We start from the raw sequence: 6,153 nt of genomic DNA on the forward strand, positions 1-6,153 counted from the left end.
TAGGTTAACTCTAACCCTTTCATTCTGTGCCATCAGCAACAATGTGAGGTAGAAATATTCATGTGAATATGCCTGCTTTGATGAGCAGCTATTTGTGGGCTTGCAGATATAATGAGTGTGGCATGTTTGCTTTCCTGTTTTTCTACAGATGGCAATCTATTTGCCAATTCCCCAGGTTGTTTTGCAGGCTTCTATGGAGCAGGATCTGGCCCTCTTTCAAAACTCTACCCACCCACAAGCTGTATGATGGGGGCAAGATGTTGATAGGTTTTGAAAGAGTCAGAGAGTCATACTTTTTTCTTTCAAAAACCCTTCTGCCTACAGAAGATGGAAATGCACAAGGATGGAGGAAAAGCGAGAGATGTACCTGCACCAGCCTGAAGCAGGTGCTATTTCCACTTCTTACACTATAACTGGGAAATCATGTCAGATTCATTCGTGTCCATCCATTCTGCTTTTAGGAGTTGGGAATTGACTGGGAATTAAAGCTATCTGCTGAGGTTTGTTCGTAGAAAATATGAACCTGTGAAAAATATTTCTCATTTGTTAAATTTATAGGCTGCCCATTTTACTCTAAAAACAATTTAAGGAAGATCCTGAAAATTTTTAACTGAGTGCCTTGAAAAATTTGGAATTGGTTAGTACATTGCGTCAAAAGTTCAATGTCCTTTCAAGAAGGCCAGTTTATTGATTTTATTTATTAATCAAGTTTATATGGTCAACCCCATCATGGAAAATGACTATTTTTAAAAACAGAGTTTGCTCTTATCATTATAAACAATAAGAGCAGAGGTAAAAGAGGAAAAGAAAAAAATAGATAGGGGGGGTGTTAATAATAATGGAGACATCCTCACGTTCTCTGTAGGGAAAGCAGAACGAAGAAAAGGCCCTGTTATTTTCCTTTTATAAGAAGGTTAACCCATCATTTGTTTTAATCCATTCCATCTCCACCTATTTATCATAGCTTTAAAGAAACGAGAGACAATGCTGCCATTTTACAGTGTTTTATTTTTCCACAGCAGTACAGAAACAATCCTCAAATGGGCTTTGGACAATGGCCATGAGACTTTTACCTTAAAAGTTTCAAAGCAGTTGTAAAAAAAAGAAGGTAAAGAACAGCATAACGGTTGGGAGACATCCCAAGTAATCACTGTGATTCACCTGACTGTCTAATTCGTCTGAGGTCACTTCATCCATCCATTATTTTGGCCTTAAGAACTCAGCTTCATTATTCAGGGTTCAGCTAAATCCTAGACAGGTTTCAAGTTCATAGATACATACAGCGAAATCTATTCATCATGCACCCTGTTGTTAAATTCCAATACTATTTAGTTTGAATTTTATTTTCTCATATGTAAACTATTATAAGAAATGTTGATGAATTTGATCTAGAATCAATTGCACTACTATTAAATATTTTAATAGTTTTCAAAATAAAAACCATTTTTCAGAGGTAATTGGACTTTTTTTTTCTTTGAAGACGTTTCGCTTCTCATCCAAGAAGCTTCTTCAGCTCTGACTGGATGATGGGGAAATGGAAGGATTTATATTCCTTGCAGACAGCTGGTCATTTGCATTCTTTTAGAGATGAATGATTGAGGGAGCTAGGTATGTTTAGTCTTTTGAGGAGAATGATTAGGAGGACATGATAACTTCTTCCAGTACTTGAGAGGCTGTCACAGAGAAGAGAGGACTGACTTATTCTCCAAAGCACCAGAAGGCATGACAAGAAGTAATAGGTGGAAGATTGTTAAAGAACGGCCCAACTTAAAATATGGAGAAATTTCTGTGAGAATAATTAATCAATGGAATAGCTTGCCTCCAGGAGTTGTGGGTGCTCCATCACGGAAGGTTTTCAAAAATAGACTGGACAACCATTTGACTGAGATGTAAGGCATCTTCCTTGAGTAGGAGGTTGGACTAGAACAGTGATGACGAATCTTTTAGAGACCGAGTGCCCAAACAGCAACCCAAAACCCACTTATTTATTGCAAAGTGCCAGGGCTGCATCAGCATTGTGGTGCCCTCAGGGGGGGGGCATGGCGCATGGCCCACTGGGTGGGTGTGGCTGCAGTGGTCTTGGCAGAATGGGTGAGGGTGGCCGGGGCCAGTCCCTCGCCATCTCCAGGGCATCCCCAGGGGGCCAACGCCACTTGCTCACTTCCTGCCCCGTTGCTTCCAAATGCCACGTGCTCGCTACTCTGGTGAACTCTGCTGGAGCAACGGCATGTGTGCCCACAGAGAGCTCTGAGTGCTGCCTCTGGCACACGTGCCATAGGTTCACCACCACTGGACTAGAAGATCTCCAACGTCCCTTCTAGTCCTATAATTCTATGCTCTATATAAATAGAAATGCAGCTGCATCAAGAGTTCCCTTTTATCAATGGTTGAACATTCGTGAATGTTCTGAACAATTGCTAACTTTTATATTTTCAAGGGCAGAAGAGTTCATGCCTGTTTTCTTTTGCACTCAGTAGAAACTATACCAGGACTTGGCCAAGAACTTGCTAATCACAGTCCTGCTAACTCTCTGGTTTATGCACCTAAGCAGGGATTTTAGACCTGATTCAGTCAGGGCTTTTTTTCTGAAAGAAGTCTGTAGAGAAGGGACAAGGGAAAAATGGTTTTATTCCGAAGCTTTTGGATACATCAAGTTCCTGAAGAGGAGATACAGCAGGAACAAACCATTCTTCTAGTCCTGTTCCATCCTTTTCTAAGGGTTTGTCAAGAGAAATATCCATTAAGGCAGCAAACAGCTTTTCAAATTCCACAGAGGTGCAATGACTTTTTTGTATATGAAACAAGGAGTGATTGACTGCGGCATTGCAATTAGAGGTAAATTACTACCTTGTCCTGAATGCTAAGGGAAAAGCTCAAGGTTGAGCAGGAAGTAAGACAAAGCAATATAACAGAATAATAGAATAACAGAGTTGGAAGAGGTGGATGTCTTCTAGTCTAAGCCCTTTTCCTTAAAAAGCTCCAATTATGGAGCACCCATAACTTCTGGAGGCAGGTCGTTCCACTGATTAATTGGTCTATATCTCGTTGGGTTGTTTAATATATTTAGAGAATTTTGTGAGGATTTATAATGTACTAACACGATGGGAGCTTATTAGTAGTTTTGATCAGTAGACATCATAGAGCTAAATAGTCAAAACCCGTGTAATACAGAGGTCACCCAACCTGATCCTTTAAGAAAGAATTTCAGCAGGCCCTAAAGTGAATGGTTATCATAACTCGTCCACATGATTGCACTGACATGAGGTAATGGTTGATAGTATTGTACCTTCTTCTGACTGCTTTCTGAAATAAATAAAGAACTAATATACATTTGTGTGTGTGTTAAATTTTAAAACCAGCTCCTTAAATACAGGGAGGGGGAAGAGGGTAGGGGGAATGATTTAGGGTAGATTCCCAAAATTGTTGTTATTGTTAGTTGTGCAGTCATGTCCGACCCATCACGACCCCATGGACAACGTTCCTCCAGGCCTTCCTGTCCTCTACCATGTTCTGGAGTCCATTTAAGCGTACGCCTACTGCTTCATTCCCAAAATTAAAAAGCAATAAATAAATAAAACCAAACAAGTTTACATAAGAAAAGAAGACATATATTCCAAAGCAGGTGTACAAATAATACACACTGCTAAACAGCTTCTGCTTCCCTCTGGCATTTTTTTTTTAAAAAAGCCAATAAATTCACGGCTGAATGTCTACATGCTCTGCTAGCTGACAATTAGTTGATGAGTATTCCTTTGCAGTCAACAATGATTTATAATTGATCCCTGTGGCCTCTTTCCCTCTACAAGTTGTGCAACAGTTTACCACAACACTTTTCCACATCGCTCCCCCCATAAAGAGGAGTGCCTAGGCAAGGCCTGGGAGAAATGTGAAGTTTTTAGAGCTCAGCTGAGGGCAGAAAAGCAGAAAGTTCTTCTGAAACTCCAAGAGGATATTGTGATAAAGAAGGGAGCAGATACTGTGATAAAGAAGGCCAGCTTCTCTGGTCCTGCTAGGTGACATTGCGTGATCAGCAAGTCCCAACATTAGACAACTCTGCCTGATCACACAAGATAGGCAGAACTACAAGAGACAGATGGTCTCTCAAATACTTGTGCCATGTAGGATTCTGTAGGTAATAACTTGTAGCCTAAATTGCATTTGGGAACTTACTAGTAACCAGTGTAGCTGATGAGACAGCCTGCCCATCACTTCTTGTCCAACCACAGCTCTTTCTAGAATATGTGGTAACCTATAAGGTGACCAAGCTATGAGTGATGGGAGAAGGGCCTCAGTCAAACCTCTACTACTCGGATTTTGTTTCTTTATTTTGATGATGTCACTGATTAACCTTACTGCTATGGTCCTGTTATAAGTTAGTATATGCGATAACTAACGGCTCTCAAAGAGTCACCACCTCCGATACACACTCCTGGTTCGTGGCCAGCTCAAGTTTCAGAATGTCCATTTTAGTCTCTAGGGAGCAGGGAGAATCCTTGAGCCTTCCACCCTTATACTCCATGGTTTCAAGCAGATTATAGGAATTTCAATTGTTCAAAGTTCTTGCAGGTAACTAATGTTGGTTTGGGAAGACACATTAATTCTCTGTAGAACAATAATGTAGGGTTAAAATAATCTAATCATATCAGATTTGATAAGTAATTGGGAGTTTTAAAATGTTGTTATTGCATTTGGCCAAACATAATATACTACTATGTCACTTTTTTTGAGCAATCCAAATTCCTCCTATTGTGTCTTAATCTCAACACTTAAACAATTAATTGATTTTTGTCAGTGTTATTTGTGTAATGGCATATGGGAAAGACCTTGAGAGACAGGGGAACACATATGCTCCAAACCAAGTTTACACATGCTACATCCTGCCAAGCAACCTTTGCTGCCCACTGGCATTTTTAAAAAAGCCAATACATTCACTGCTGCCTCAAGAGACACACTGTTGAGTGTCTCCATGCTCTACTAGCTGACAAATAGTTGATGAGCATTCCTTTCCAGTCCACAATGATTAATTATTGATCCACATTGTTATAGTTGATTTGCAGGTTGTGCAACAGTTTATCACAAAACTTTGCCACATCACCTCCCACACACATAAAGGGAACTGTCTAGGCCAAGGCTTGGGAAAAACACAAGGTGTTTAGAGCTCAGCTGAGGGCAGAAGAGTGGAAAGTCCTTCTGAATCTCCAAGAGTGAGACAGTCTGCCCATCACTTCTTGTCCAGCCACAGCTCTTTCTAGAATATGTTGCAGCCTACAAGGTGACCAGGCTATGAGTAATGGGAGAAGGGCCTTAGTACTTACTACTCAGATTTTGTTTCTTTATTTTGATGATGTCACTGATTAACCTTACTGATATGTTCCCGTTATAAGTTAGTATATGTGATGAGTAACCAATTAACCAACCAAGGCTTTTATGACAGAAGCTTTGAGCCTTTCATCCTTATACTCCATGGTCATAGGGACACTATAGAAATTTCAATTCTTTATTCCAAAGTTCTTGCAGATAACTAATGTTGGTTTGGGAAATAAGCATTATGTGATATTTTTTTTGACCAGTCCAAATTCTTCTGATTGTATCTTAATGTAAATGCTGAAACTTCAAGGAACTATCACCTCAGACAAACAAGCTAATAGTAAACAACAGCCTAATCAAGGAACCACTAAGACCATTCCCACAACACTGACAGGGCAATCCATCCTCCTCCTCCTCATCATAATCACCACCACCACCACGATGATCATCATGACCATCTTCATCACATCCTGTGTAGAGCACATTAGGAAGCAAGTGTTTTCCAATCGGTTTAATAATTCGCAGCATCTTCAGCATTTTCCCAAGGGACATTAATAATCTTAAAATCTTTCTTAAATGTTTAGTGCCAAAATTTCCAAGGCTGGCATCTTTTCCTCTTTCCTCCAGTAGGTGTCCAACATAATACAATTTTGGGATGGCAGTCTTTAGGCCAACAAGCTGCATTCAATGTTCATTCACAGTTCATGATAGTTGTTGTAAACAGGGCATATCAAACCACTAGTAATTACATGAGAACAAACCACACTCCCTTCTAGCACTGATTATGTTACCTAATTTGGTAATGAAATGTCTACAAGAAAATGACCAAGCTCAGAGAGCACCAGG

The sequence above is a fragment of the Crotalus tigris genome, unplaced genomic scaffold (genome assembly GCF_016545835.1).
Source record: "Crotalus tigris isolate CLP2741 ecotype Arizona unplaced genomic scaffold, ASM1654583v1 scf7180000018691.1937549, whole genome shotgun sequence".
NCBI lineage: Eukaryota > Metazoa > Chordata > Lepidosauria > Squamata > Viperidae > Crotalus > Crotalus tigris.